The sequence below is a fragment of the Melopsittacus undulatus genome, unplaced genomic scaffold (assembly GCF_012275295.1).
Source record: "Melopsittacus undulatus isolate bMelUnd1 unplaced genomic scaffold, bMelUnd1.mat.Z mat_scaffold_508_arrow_ctg1, whole genome shotgun sequence".
In the NCBI taxonomy this organism is placed as follows: Eukaryota; Metazoa; Chordata; class Aves; order Psittaciformes; family Psittaculidae; genus Melopsittacus; species Melopsittacus undulatus.
The window spans coordinates 15,370-30,170 of NW_022994380.1; the positions used below are offsets into that span (position 1 = coordinate 15,370).

The 14,801-nt window shown below is 46.6% G+C and overlaps 1 long non-coding RNA gene and 1 pseudogene across 1 annotated transcript; one reads left to right on the forward strand and one right to left on the reverse strand.

Moving 5' to 3' along the window:
• Nucleotides 1-466: 466 nt before the first annotated feature.
• Nucleotides 467-7,925, forward strand: LOC115945498 (WD repeat-containing protein 91-like; annotated as a pseudogene).
• A 956-nt stretch (nt 7,926-8,881) lies between these two features.
• Nucleotides 8,882-14,447, reverse strand: LOC115945502 (uncharacterized). Its single transcript, XR_004079826.2, has 4 exons — nt 14,328-14,447; nt 12,896-12,989; nt 10,222-11,190; nt 8,882-9,276 (listed from the first exon to the last, which is right to left on the reverse strand). It is a non-coding gene; the product is annotated as an uncharacterized lncRNA (long non-coding RNA).
• Nucleotides 14,448-14,801: the final 354 nt, after the last annotated feature.

Sequence of the window (14,801 nt, forward strand, 5' to 3'; positions counted from 1 at the left end):
GATAATCCATCCACTGGGGCTTACCATCCATCAAGATGTTTTGTGCAGATTACTTAACTGCAAATTCTACCAACCTAACTTATACTGCTGAATGCAAGAATTCCTAGAAATTACGTTGATTTCCTTGTAAATCTATCCCGTGATGGCATCAGAATGGGCCTCTGGTACCAGCTGATATATGCCAAAATGATGTTGTGGTTTGTTTTAATGTGTATGGCTGGGAAAATGGAGGGGGTTATAAGGGCACTGTTCAACCAAGGAAGCCATATTAAATGGTGCAGTTGTGCAACACACATCATTGTGCTCAGAAAGGTAGGTCCCTGGCAGAGCACAATGTGTGTTGAGCTGAGAGTGCTTCTTTTCCAGTATAGATTTTTTTTTTTTTTTTTTTTTTTTTCTCCCAGCAGGCTGGGGTGGCTGAAGAGCTAGATCTGGAGGTGCTGCTGGTTCCTTATATTTCACACAGGATTTCTTCCTTCAGGGCCAAAGTGCTGAGAAGAAAACAGATATTAGCACAGCTGAGATGGAGCCATGCTCAGAGCTGCATGCAGAGCAAACAGAGACTTCAGCCAAATGCCTGCCAGCAATGCAGAGGCTGTGGGTGTCCGGCAGGAGCAGCCTTTCATCATTCTGAGCCAGGAGGAGTATGGGGAGCACCATTCATCCATCATGTACTGCAGGTAATGGACTGGCAGAAGAAGCCTCTCGTAGAAGGCTCTGTAGAGGCTGTCCAGCCTCTTTTCCAGCCTCTGTTCTGTCCAGCACATTGTGCGTGTAATCTTGTGGGTTTGTAGGGCAGTAAAGTTGGCATGAATGATAATAGCCTGTAGGTTGTGCAGTGAGAATGGACAGAGATTTTGTGACGTGGGAGATGCCAGCCAGGAAGAAACTCCCTGGGAAGCAAGGTTGATACTGCTTAAGGGCATTATACTTTACATGTGGAGCTTGATGCACTTCATTGTGGAAGGGGCAGGAAGTGTTGCAAGGAAGTTCTGATTCCTGCAAAAGGAATTGGTGTGTGGCCAGGAGAGGAAGGATTACTGGGGCATATGCTCTCATCTAAGAACTTCAGGGAGAGAAAAAATCCAATCAGTTTCCTTCTGCCCATAGGGTTGATTGCGCTGGATGGTGGGTGGCCAGCTTGGATGTGGATGGGGTCATCAAAGTGTGGTCTTTTTAACCCCATAATGCAAACTAAAGCTTCATCCATTTTCCAAATCTCCATTGCTGTCTCTGGCATGGGCAACCAAGCGTGATCGGCTGGTGAGTAGTTTGCGTGTAGACACTGAGAAACATGGTCAGATGATTTGTGGCCTGTGTTGCTGCCCACTAACTTCTACATAGTTGCACTGTGGATAAGCTCATTGTGGATATGCTAGTTTCCACTTAGTGGGACATGGGGAACTGAAATCTAAGAAAACTAGAGTGAGGAGTGTACTCTGTATTGAGCAAGGTGTTCACTGATTGCCTCTGAGACCGAAGTTCTGAAGATGCAGTCGTTGAGTACAGTGGCAGATTAGGAGCAGCTCCTTTAAGAGAAGTGCCTCTTCAGGCAGAGGGAGGCAGCACCTTGGCAGGCAGGACAGCCTGGTGCAACAGTCCATGGGAAACCTGCAGCAGGGATCAGTGGGGCTTTATTCACACCCTGGGCCAAAAGCAGAGGGAGAGGGGAGCATGGGTGTGGTGTTGTCATTCTACTTGTGCAGGTGTGAAAAGGGGCTTTGTGGCCAGTTTTATACTGGAGCCTTATGAACTGGGAGTTGCTGTGTGCATAAGGAGCTCAGGGCTTGCTTAAAAATCATGACAGTTTAAAAAGTTTCCTATAGCACTTTATTTTTTCTTGGTTCTCTTAGTAGAGAGGAGCCTTGAATTATATGCATCCTTCTGAGTCCTGGAGCTGTTGCTAGTGTTTTCATGAGCTCCCTTGGTGAAGAGACGGGGCTGTGTGCGAAGACAGGCCTGCAACCAGGGGAATATTGTACACATTCTGGCACTGACTATGTGTTGCAATTAAACCCCATAATACCACCCGTGAAGAGCTGGTGCTATAGCTTGTCTTATTTTCTTTTGCTCTTAGAGAGGAAGTTGTATATGCAGTTGGTTTGATGTTTCTTCTGCTTTGTGGAGTTTATTTCCTGCTTGTCAACAGATTCTTTTTGCTGAAATTTATGGGGATTTAGCAGCAAATCAGGCTCTCAATTAAAGAAGGATCTGGCTAGTTTAGTTTTCCTATGGTAAGACATCCCTCCATGGTTTTACTTTTGATTTAAATTGTAGCACCACTCCTAAAGCATGTGTGAGCTCTGAATAACTTAATTCTCTGCTGGATGAAAGGAGGTGGCTTCTGCTAGTTTCCTCTTCAGTTTAAGTTATTAGTTCTGTGTTACTCTTTCCTTGCTCCCTAGATATTGAGACTCCATGTAAGTCTGGCATCCTATAATGTTGAGCCATAGTCTAGAAAGTAGCTTTCAGTCCACTTTTTGGCCTATTGGATCTTTTTTGTGCTGGAAAGAAGTGCTTTTATTTTGGACTTCTGTGGCTTAGGGATAGTCTTACTCAGCATGATATGCAGAGGAAGACAGGATGTGCCCTAATGGAGTGATGTTTAATCTGAATGCACAACAGGAAAAAAAGTTGTGATGTTGATTGTTGGACAGTGTCATTGTACTCTTCACTCACATTCCTTTCATCTCCTCCTTGCTGGTTTCAAGCTATTGCTTGGCAGTGGGGTTGGGATGGTTCGTCTTATGACACAGAAGCAAAGAAGAATCTCTGTGAAATCAGCATTGATGCAGATATGCCCAGGTAACTGGAATACTGGTTTTTGTATATAAATATAAATATTGCTGGTTTTGACTGTGAAAAGGTAGGTGAAGTCTCAATATTCCCACTGCTTTCCTGCAACTGGAGGACTCTAACTTTTGTCCAGAGGGCAGTCCCTGTCTGAGCAATGTAAAACTGCTTAGCTAAATGCAAATGGACAAAATCAGTTCAAGCATTTGAATTCTGCCCTCCTGTACAATGTACCCTGTCTGGGAGAGCTTGTAGTTGAGTGTTGTCCTTGAGGCAGCTGCTGGAAGGCCAATTCAGACTGTTTGCTGTGTTTCAGTATCTTCTCGCTTGCCTGCAGCCCAAGTGGTGCCTCGTTTGTGTGTTCTGCAGCATCCCAGAGCCCCATCTCCCACATGGACTTCTCAGCAGTCAGCTCTGGGGGCAAAAGCATGAACCAAGTTCCTGGGAAGCTGCTACTGTGGGACACTAAAACAATGAAGCAGCAGGTACTTGCTTTCCTGTCTCAGACTGCTTGCTTAGAATGAGTGTCTTCTGTTTCAATGTGTAGGAGCTCTCTTTCTAAATTATGCTTTCTTTTCAATCCTCTTCTTTTAGCCCCCTTCCTGCTTTCCACTCTGTCACATGCAGGAGAAAAATGAATAGTGCAAGCAGCTTTTTGGTTTGGGTAGAAGTTTTTGTTTTCTTGGTATGTTGTTTTGTTGTTTTTTTTTTTTGGGGGGGTATTTTTGTTGGTTTTGTGTTTTTGGTTTTGTGGGTTTTTTTTTGGGGGGGTGTTGTGTTGTGGGTTTTTTTGGTGGACTATGCTGCCTTCAGAGTTTATGACTGAAAATGTCCCAAGTGGAGTGAATGATTCTTTGCTTGGGTTTTCTCCAGTTGAGCTATATTGAAGGGTTTTCTTTGCTATTTCCTCTTCCCTCCCTTCTTTTGAGCGAAGTGCTTCATTCAGAGGTTTCATCTTGTGTTATCTTATCCATTGTTTCAATTTAAATGTGTCAGATTCTGACAGGGAGTCCTCATTCCATTCCTCACCTTTGCTCTTAAGAAATGCTGTCCCTGATGTGTAGGAGAAAGTAACATAGGCTAATGCCTGCCAGAAGCTGGGTTTACAGCCTTGAGGCCATGGCCAAGAAAGCTGTGGCTTGGCTGATGTGAATTGTTGGGTTAGTGTCACAGTAAAATGCAGCTGCCAGCCTTAAAAGCCTATAGTCATGAGAGGTAAAAGGTTCCAAACTGAAGGAGTTCTTGCTGCCAGATACAGTCTTTCCTTCCTCCCCTGGCGATCAGCTCCTCAGCACCCCAGAGCTCCATTTCCCGGAATTAATGTAGACTTTCCCTTCCAGCTGCAGTTCTCTCTGGAGCCTGAGCCCATTGCTATTAACTGCACAGCTTTCAACCACAATGGCAACCTACTGGTCACCAGTGCTGCAGATGGGATTGTTTGTCTTTTTGGTATGTTGGAAAAGGCTTTGGGGGTGTTGGTTGACAGGCAGCTGAGCATGAGCCAGCTTGTGTCCAGGAGGCCAAGAAGGCCAGTGGCATCCTGGCCTGTATCAGCACTGGTGTAGCCACCAGGGCCAGGGCAGTGAGTATCCCCCTGTACTTGGCACTGCTGAGGTCACACCTTGAACACTGTGTTCAGTTCTGGGCCCCTCAGTGTAAAGGAGATGTTGAGGTGCTGGGCAGGTCCAGAGAACAGCAGCAAAGCTGGTGAAGGGCTTGGAGCACAAGTCTGATGAGGAACAGCTGCTGGAACTGGGGTTGTTTAGTCTGGAGAAGATTCGGGGGGGATCTTATCACTCTCAACAGCTACCTGAAAGGAGATGTAGTGAGGTAGGCGTTCGATCTTTGTTCTCAAGTAACAAGTGACAGGATGAGGGGAAGAGGACAAGCTGTGCCAAGGGAGGTTTAGATTGATATTAAGAAAATTTCTTCACCAAAAGGGTCATCAAGCATTGCAACAGGCTGCCCAGGGAACTGGTGGAGTTGCCATCCCTGGAAGTATTTAAAGAATGTGTAGATGTGGTTAGGGACATGTTTTAGTGTCGGATTTGGCAGTCCTGGGGGTAACAGGTGGATTTGATGATCTTTAAAGGTAACTTCTAACCTAAATGACGCTGTGAAATTGAGCAGTGAGGTGCCCTTTGGTGTTCCTGCTGCCCGTAGCACCCTTCTTCTGCCAGAAGGGAGGCAGTTGTGGGATATGCTTGAACACCAAGGTGGAAGCTATTTTCTTGCCACAGTAGCTCTCAGGAGGGAATTGTAATAAAACCTTTTTCTGGGCAATACTGGCTGGCGACCTTGGTAGTGCTGCTGGATCTGTTGTTTCCCTCCTGCTGAGGAGCAGAGTTGACTTGCCCTGGAGCCGTGTGTCTTGGGTGTGCCACGTAGCAGTACCACTGCCAGAGGCTGAGTCATGAGGAAAGAAATTAATGTGTGACCTTCTAGTTGAAGGCAAGGGTTTCCCATCTGTCCTTCTTCCCTGAGCAATTTCTGGTTTCTCAGGTGTTGTCCTCTTCAGCCTGTCCTTGTAGTAGAGGCAATTTGAGCCTGCCTCTTCTAAGAATGTGAATGAGGGGATCTGCTTTTGGCCTGGTTGCTGAGCTGGAGGCTGCAGCCCTGTGTCTGGGAGGACAGAGCTGGCAGCAGCTGTGAGAGTGGAGAAGGGGGGGAGAAAATTAAAGGTGTCAGTGAGGCTTAGATGCAAAATGCCTGCCGTTGACAGTGAGCAGCCCTGTAAAGTTAAGGGAAGAGGTGCCTAATTACAGGCAATGATTTTTTTTTTGTGGTCAATGTAAAAGCCACATGCAGGAGGATAAGGCACAGGATGCTAGGATTGCCTCTTGGGCTCCCCCAGACTGGTCTAGAGGGCTGGGGCAGAGACCTCATGAACATAAAGGACTTCTCTCTTCAGCTCAGTTCTGTGTGAGTATGAGTTGTGTTCAGTACTGGCTCTCCCCTCAGATATGTAGCAGCATGAATGTGCCATGAGCTGGAAGGCACACAATGGAGAAGTCTACTCCGTTGAGTTCAGCTGTGATGAGAACACAGGTCTACAGCATAGGCGAGGATGGCAAGGTAGGCTCTGGGTGACCTTCTACTGCTCAGCTGATTGAGATACCTTCTGGAGTCTTCTCCATGTGGTGGGGATAGCAGTAAAAATAGCCTCAGAATCTGGGGGATCTGCGGACAAGCTGACTGTAATCTCAGGTGTGCCAGCACCATCCTGCTCTGTGCAGTTTCTGTAGAGAGAGTGGCTGGAAAGTATATTAACAGCTGGAGCTGTCTCAGGCCTTATCTGCAAATCCTGCTGTTGGTAACATCCCCTTCCTAGGGAATCCATGTGAAGATGACCTTTCTGTGCCCTGACATCACCACATTACAGATCTGGGGATTCAACAAAGGAGCAGATCTTTGACCACTTTGTATAAAATTTCCTTGTCAGCAGCTCCCTTATAGCTGCTTATAATAAAAGGCTTCAATTTCTGCAGTTCTGTAGTCTGAGCAGTAGAGATTGTAGCTCAGGGAGGGATCCACCTGCCTGAAGATGTGGCTGGTGAGAGTTAAGTGAATTCCAACCAGGATCCTGCATGCAATGTGGAAAGACACATAGGCAGCAGTGCTGGGGGAAGGTAGAGCCTATATTTGCCCTGGATAGTAGGCACTCTGCAGCCTTTTGCAGCTTGCATTTTATAGATAGTCACTTAGATACACATGTCAAAATGCCATATTTCTGTTTTGTGAGGAATAAACAGTTGGCTTAAAAGAGTAATGGCTCGTTTGCTTTCATCCCAGTCAATGTAACTATGGGCTTTTGTAATCTCTTTTTGTCGTTCTAGTTTATTCAGTGGAATATTCACAGAAGTGGCTTGAAGGTGTCTGAGTACCATCTTCCACTGAAGCTACAAGTCCTTTTGTTCTGTCTGGGTACAGTGGCTACAAGAAAGTCCAGTTCCCATGAGGAAAGCTTTTTGCTTTTGATTCTGAGGGCAACTATATGTTGACATGTACCTCTACTGGGGCAGTAATTTTTAAAGTAAGTCTCAGAAGTGGTGGGGAATACTCTTACGCATCTGTACAAGCTCTTATTACAAGCCTGCAACATCAGCAACTAGAGGTTCTTGAGCAGCACCTATCCATCCCTGCTCTGTGAAAGTTGCTGCTCAGTTTGATGTGGTGTTTAGCAAATGTTTGAACCCCCTGTACATGTTTGGCTTTTCTGTATGTAGGCAGAGTATGGATGCTGCATGTTCTTTCAGCTTAGCTGCAACAGTTTTCCTTAGTGCCCAATTGCCTAGGATGAAGTTGTGGGTTTTTTTAAATGTATTGATACATGCCAGTTCAATGCAAAACATGTGATTGTTGGCTGATGCTCATCTTCAATCTGCCTTGTGTGCTTGCTGTTACTATGTTAGTCCCAGCCTGGTTATCTGCTCTTAGTGTACACTGAAATTAAGGGTAAGGCTGAATGGTTCCAAATACCCAAATTTCTGTGCCACCACAACAGGTGGTTACTGATTGCAGCCCACTTGTCTGATTCTTTAGTCATTACAGATGAGTATAAGCCATTGCAAGGCAAATTAGAATTTTTACTTTGCATCTGGGGCATTCAGAGCACCCACACTAACAAGAGTTATAGCTTAGGCCTTATGGGCTCCTCATCAGTTTGTGCTCTTAGACTGCCTTGCTCAATTTCCAGCAGCTCAGCCGTTTCAGAAGCTGAGAACACATGCTTCAGTCATGAGACTGGAAATCCTGTTCCACATGTGTTCTACATACATCTCAACTTCTTTCTGATTTTTGGCTTAATTATGTATGCTGATAAGGATATGGAGTCTGTAGCATGCTTTGGCTTCTCCTGTGGTGCACTTCCCCTGCCGAAGTAGCTTGCCTCCTTAAAATCTTGTTTTCCTTCTTTTAGTTAAATGGTGAGGAAAAGTTCTGGAGAGCTGTCTTTCCCTGGGAGGACACAGAGCTCTCGTTGTCACAGTGGATTGGAGCACAGACATGGACTGCGGGACCTGCCTCACTGCCTCTATGGATGGGAAGATTAAATTAACAACCTTACTGGCTCAAAAGTCTTAACGTGGATAGTGCTGAAGGGAAAGAGCAACAGTGTTGACAGAAACAGTGTTAACTCCATAGGAACAAACTGCATGGGAGAGAGAAAGGCAACACAGTCCCTCTTCTCATTGTAGCTTTTGTCTCTTGACAAACATTAAATACATTTGCCAAACCACTGTGCAATAGATTGCCGATATGGGACCAAATCAGTGGCAGCACTGAAAAATGGAGTCTCCACTGACCCATTATGGCAGCTGCCGATCCCTCCACTGGGGGAGTCTTGAGTAGCACGTGGCTGGAAGGCTTGGTGTCTGCGATGGTTGCTGCCATCTTTGCGCCTGGCAATGCTGGATACAGTCTGCAGTTGTTTTGTCTGTTGCTGACACAGTTACAGCTAAGAGAAGATCAGACTCGGGCAAAAAGGTTCATAAGAAAAGCAGGAGGTCTGTCCAAATAAGACCGGGCCTGCATGAATGCATGTATTGGTATGAAATGTCTGGATCAGCGGGGACATTTGTGTGTTAAAAACACAGTGTCATGGAGGCTGGAAGTGGCCTCATCTTGTCTGGCCCTGGCCTGGCCTGCCCAAAGCAGAGTCAGGCAGGGCAGGTCAAGCAGGGCCATCTCTAGTCTGGAGCATCTCCAAGCAGGGAGACTCCACAACCTCTCTGTGGCACAAAAGTAAGTCACCAGCAGACTGAGCTGGTCTTCCAGCCCATGGGCTCAGGAGGCCCACTGGGGTGTAGGCAGAGGCCTCCAGGCCCTGCCTCAGCTGCAGTGTCCCTATCTTCAGCTTCACCTTCACCTGAAGATGGAGTCTCTGTCTTGGCTGTTGCTGTGCCTGGCCATGGCCCTCGCTGTTCCAGAAACCAGCTTGCAGGCTGCCTTCCCTGCCTGCCCTCAGCCTTCCTGTGGGCCTGCTTGGCCATCACTGACCAGCAGTGTCTGACCCTGCTTGCCACTGTTACCATAAAAGTCAGTCAGAGAAACTCTAAGACTCAACTTGGAGTTTTAGAAAGCACGCATTTTTTATTGCAGTGCTGGGCGTGCACGCGCATCGTTTTGCAAAGGTGAGCACACCCGTTACATGCCAGCAGCAGTTGTATATTTAGCATACTCATGTGTATTCATAGCCTTTCAGGAACCAATTATAATATTTACGTTCTGATTATGCATATGCTTTCTTGCTGAGTGGGGTCTCTGGTGGTCGCTGATAATCAGTGTTAACTGAATGACCACAGTGCTTGCACACGCTTGCAAGATCCTAGTGCCGAGTTAGCAGTTTGTATGTCCTTGCTTCTGTTCTGTTCCAGTCTCACTCCACAGTGGGTGCCAGGCTGCTGTCTTGAACACTAGCATCGTTGGTCTCACTTACTGTCTCCTTAGTTGTTATCAGTCCCGTGATGTTCCTTCCCTTGTCAGCTGAAACAAGGGGAACACAAAATCACAAAATGGAATATATAAACCTTTAGAATTAGTTTTAAGCAATGTTAAGTTCGATGGCTTTGTAACAGTAGCAGTGGAAAATTACTGAGGTGCACAGTACATAGAAGAAAAAATAGAGTACAGATAGAGAACATACTGGCACAAGATAAATCGTTATAGTTGATGTAGTCTTAAGAAAAACAGTCTAGAATAACAGGACACAGGGCTAAGGAGTATCTGGGAATAGCAGGTGTCCAGGATAGGCTACTGTTAAACTAATTGATAAGTAAGGATAGGAGGATTATTATGTCTCTGATGCTAATGAACCACTTTAAACTGGTATAAGCATCTACTGTGCATGCTTCAGAGGCTGCCAGGAGTGATGAAGATTGTTGGAAGAAGTAAACAACCCTCAGAGACCACCACCACAATTCTGTACACATGTGGGGAGCTTTCTGGAAAGTGATGTAATCCATACGTAGCCTCATTAATATGTATGTATGCCCAGGGACTATATAAGGATGTCTTGTGTAGCAATAGAGAGACACACGTTAGGAGGAGCTATCCCCCGTGTCTCCTGGCGCCGCAATAAAGAATACCTGCTTGTCAGCTTGAAAACTTTGTTGGCATGTTTGTTCCTGGAGTTTTCTCAGAATCACAGCCAACCATTCTTTTCTCTCTACATGTTAGTAAGTTAGAACAGTGTGTTCTAGTCTGCATTAAAGACACACACACTATTGCTAGTTTAAACTTTAAGCCTACACCATCACTGGGCCTCAACCCCAGCACAGCCTGGCCTGACCTCCTGCCTTACCCTCAGAGCTGTGCCTTGGCTGCTCACCCTGGGACTGCCCTGGCCCTGCTGTGCTGGCCATGGGACCCCCTTTGGCTCCCTACCTCTGAGGGAGCAGCATGCCCGTGCCAGTTACCCCGGTCTCTCACCAGAGGAAAAGTTTTTCTTTAGGTTGAAATGGGATTCCCCCTGCTCCAGCTTGTGCCCACTTCTTCACACCTTTCCCCTCAGTGGGCTGTAAATCTGCCAGATCCTCATGGGATCTACAAAGCTTCTGTGGCTTCCAGCTCACGCACCACCTTCTGCCCATACTACCAGCAAGATTGCTGTAAAAAAGCAGGAAGAGTCTGGTAACTGGTTATTAGCAGTTGCTCAGTGCTAGTCCCTGATCTGAGCACAATCAAGCTTCCCAAGAGCAAAAGGATACAGATGTGTGCTCCTTCTTGGGGCCCTCCGCAGGACTGATTCTCCAAAGGTGCTAGGTCCTAAGTGCTCCTGTTGTGCAGCAAAATGAAGACACATACTAGATGACTCTGTTAATTAGATATCAAGCTGTAACACAACACTTTGAACTAGATGCTAGTGGCTGCACAAGGTGGAAGGCAAAGGTTTCCAGGCTTCCTTCAGCTACCTGTGACCACCATCTTCTGCTCCTCTAAGTGAGAACCCACTTGCAGTACTCTGCAGTTCAGGTGTCCTCAACAGAAGGACATGGAGCTGTTGGAGGAAGTTGAGAGGAGGCCAGGAGGCCCATCAGGGAGCTGGAGCACCTCCCGTATGAAGACAGGCTCAGAAGGTTGGGGCTCTTCAGCCTGGAGAAGCTGCATGGTGACCTCAAAGCAGCCTTCCAGTATCTGAATGGGGCTTACAAGGATGGTGAGGAGCAACTCTTCATCAGGGACTGTAGTGATAGGACAAGGGGTAACGGATTTAAGCTAAACCAGCAGAAGTTCAAGTCAGATATGAAGAAGATGTTCTTTATTGTGAAGGTGGTAAAGCACTGGAACTTGTTGATCTTCAGGTCCTTTCCGGAGGAAACCATTCTATGATTCTGTTACTGGTGGTTCCTTTGCTTCGGCATCTGCTCATCGCTGACAATGGTGGCTGTTCAGCAGTGGCTGGGGAAGGGTGGGAAAAGAAAAGGCTGCATATTAGTTTTCCAGCAGGCTGGGCCAAAGGAGGCATAGGGAAGTGGATCTCAGAAGTACAGCACTAATGTGCAGATCCCGATATCAAAGCCCAAGCATTCAAATTTGTCAACAATAAAGTTACAGCTAGTGTGCTACAGACAGATCATTCACCCTGACTCCATGTAAAATGGGGAGCTATTCTTGCAGGTCTTGGTTTCATTTTGCCTGCTGCATGCATTTTTTTTGACTGCATCTCCAGCTGTTGGGAACTGTCAGCAACTTGCAAGTGGCAAAACAAAAGGAAATCAAAGAGAGTGCTAAAAGGGACCAACTTCTGTGAAAACCTGTAAGGTGGGAGAGCATTGAGGATGCGTTCGTCACCTGCTGGCAGAGTATTAACATGTATAGGGAGCAGCTCTGCTCTGCTTCCTTGGGGCCCCCAGGACTGTGTCCTGGTCCATGAGGCCATTGATCTTGGCAGCCCTGCTGGGACTGCTGGCTCATGGTTTTTACTCATCATGATGGTTACACCCATGTTCATCACCTTCAGCATCTGCTACAAAAGCAGCAGGAGCAAGAAAAAATAATCCCCTAAAATCCACCAGACCAACCAGAGCTCAACTTTCTTAGTTCACCAACTTTGCTGGCCACTGGAGAACAGCTGTCCTTCATCTCCCCCTGAAAACTGAGCAGGGACTCCCCACCTATGCCATCAGCTTTCTCTTGAGATTTCTTCAGAAGCATCTTCAAACTACACAGCAAATTAGTAAGGAAAGTGTGAAGCAAAGCAACTGTCAGCCTTTATCACATACTGCTATGTAAGTAGCACAGCCATGGCTTGCTTCATCAGTAACATGCTTGACAGGCCAGGAATTACTGAGAACAGCACTACATGTCCCTTGGAGGGCCCAAACTTTACCTGAACAGAGGAAGAAAGACTTCCTTCCCTCCCAACAGAGCTGCAAGGCCTTTTGCAGCTTTTTAAAAGCACAGGCTCATGCACAAAAGCCCCTTGCAATACTGAACATGAGGCTTGAATTTGCTCACAAAGGGTTATGTGCATGCTTTTACATTAGAGTTCAGTAAAGCCTGACTTGTACTCAATGGGATATTTCTTTAAAACACTAAAAAAGCCATGCCTGGCATGTTCTTTCTCCAGTGTGACGTTTTGTCTCTGTATTCTGTCCAGAAGTGCTTCCCAGCTTCTACACTTCCTTTCTTTCACTCCAGCCCTTTCAAAATAGAAAAGATACATGTCACACAGAGCACAGGAACAGGATCCATGTGCAGAATGTGCAGGCAGTATTCTCCGTGAAGAGCTTCTAGACTCAGCACCCCCAGAGCCCAAGGAGATTCCACAGCCAAAGGTACCAAATCCTTTTACTGCACGTTTCTCTGAAGTGCCATCTGAGGTCTCAACCTCACAGCTGGTCTAAACCAGAAAATACTTAAGCCAGTGCATTACTGTCTACTTTGTTAAGGAGAAAGACAAAGTTAAGCAGGACTTGCTTAACTTGCTTAAGCTTGGAATAAGTCAGCTGGACTTTCAGAGCAGCCTATAGTCGGCAGAACAGAGGAACTGATCTCTCCTAGGCTCTCTCCAGGAAAAACAGCACCTTAGAATTTCCCCACAGAAATGAATACAGAACTAGGCTCTGTAGCTTATGAAAAGAGAAGGCTCTGACTAGCTTACTAGGGCAGAGGCTTGCAGGTCTTTCTCAAGAGCTTCAATGGCCTTGGCTTGTTGCTGGACTCTGGCTTCCAGCTGGGCCGTTACAACTTGGAGACTGAAAAAGAAGCACAGACCTTATCACAGAAGTCCACAAGAGCATAAATTCCAGAAAAGTGCATGAGAAACTGTTGCCTTCGAAAGGCATGACAACCTGGTTCAGGAACAGTGCGACGGCCCCCCCCTTGGGCCGCTCGGTCCAAATGCTCACAGACACCAATGTGGTGGACGGCAAATGGCGTTTATTGAGAGAGAACACGGCGTTATATAACCTAGGTCTACGATGTAATTTCCGTCTCATCACCTGAACGCTATTGGCTACCTGGAGAGTGGTCTTATCTTTCCGTACAGCACGGTATCTTCCAGCCACCAGGCCCTATCTGCCTACAAGAAACTCATCTAAACCAAAAGCATCTTTGAAAATCGTGTATTCCTGTCTCACTGGGTTACAAGAAGACAGTCCTGTTGTTTTCGCACAATCACAGAAAGCAAAGCCTTGCTCCACTTCCTTACCATTGTCAGAATACTTCCTTACTGGTATAGGCATTCTTCCAGCTCTGGGATAGCCACAGTTCCAGAAGACGAGGCCAGAAGGCTCTGTAGGACCCTGTAAGTTGTCAGTTCCCTGTCCTTACTCTTGATGGCATTCTTCAGGAACTCGGCATAACACGCAGTCTGGATACACTGTTCTTCCAATTCCTGTGGCTGTCAAACCACAAGAATCCCCAGTATTCGGCTTAGGTTTGATAAAAAGGAGCAGGCTACTTTGACTCTCAAATTGACTCTCAAAATCCATGTTACTTCATCTTTTATACTAGCCCCTCTCCTGCATCTACACTGATTTCCTACAGTGTTTCCTAAACACCCCTGCAACACTCTTCCTCCCCTCTTAAGAACTCCAAACAATCTTTGTAGGCATTTGTTGCCTACTCCAATGCAGTTAGAAGCTCCTCCAGCTCCTAAAGTGACTTTGCAACTCCTTAACCATGAAGATGTGATGAGGGAGTACAAATAAAAGCACCAGCACAACACTCCAGTATGCCTACTCTTTCTCCATCAGCACACACTCCCTTTGCCAGACCCAAGCAACAAGTGCACGTGCTTTCTGAAGCAGCAAAAAGTAGCTATTTGAAAGGCGTACACACACCAGCTACTCCTGCTGCAAAGCTGTTTATTGTACTAAGTGTACTAAGACCACCTTAGCGCAGCCCTCCACTGGTACTTCAAGCAGTGCAAGCAGACAGGCACCGAAGGCAGTATTGCTGTTCCCTCACAGCCCCCTCATCACAGCTAGCCCCACATTGAAGCACCCTGGGTTACACAAAATCCCCAAGGATCAGTTCCCCAGAAAGGCACAGGCCCCTGTCAAGAGACAAGAGAAAGGCCCTCTCCATACCTTAGCTTTAGACCTGTCCAGTTCTTTCTGCAACTGCAGTTTCTGTTCCTGCCGCTCCCTGCTGTAGCATTTCTCAGCTTCTAGGGAAGCTTCTGCCAGTGAGTTCTTCTTGAGAGCATTGGCAAGCTCCTGCTGCAGCTGCCTAACCTGTCTCTAAAAAAAATGGTGTTCCATGACCACAGAGAGCTCAGTAGGATGATAACATGCTAGATGCTTTTCCTCATGGGATTATATCTTTAGATCACTCTTGAGGGTGGCCAGCAGGCATAAGGAGGTGCTTCTCTCTTACTCTGCTCTGAGATCACATCTGGAGGACTGCACCCAGCTCTGGAGTCCCCAGCGTAAGGAAAACATGGATTCCTTAAAGGAGGTGCAATGAAGGGCCCTGGAAATGGCCACAGGGCTGGAACACCTCTGCCGTGAAGAAAGGCTGAGAGATTTGGGGGTTATTCAGCCTGTGGAAAAACAGGATCT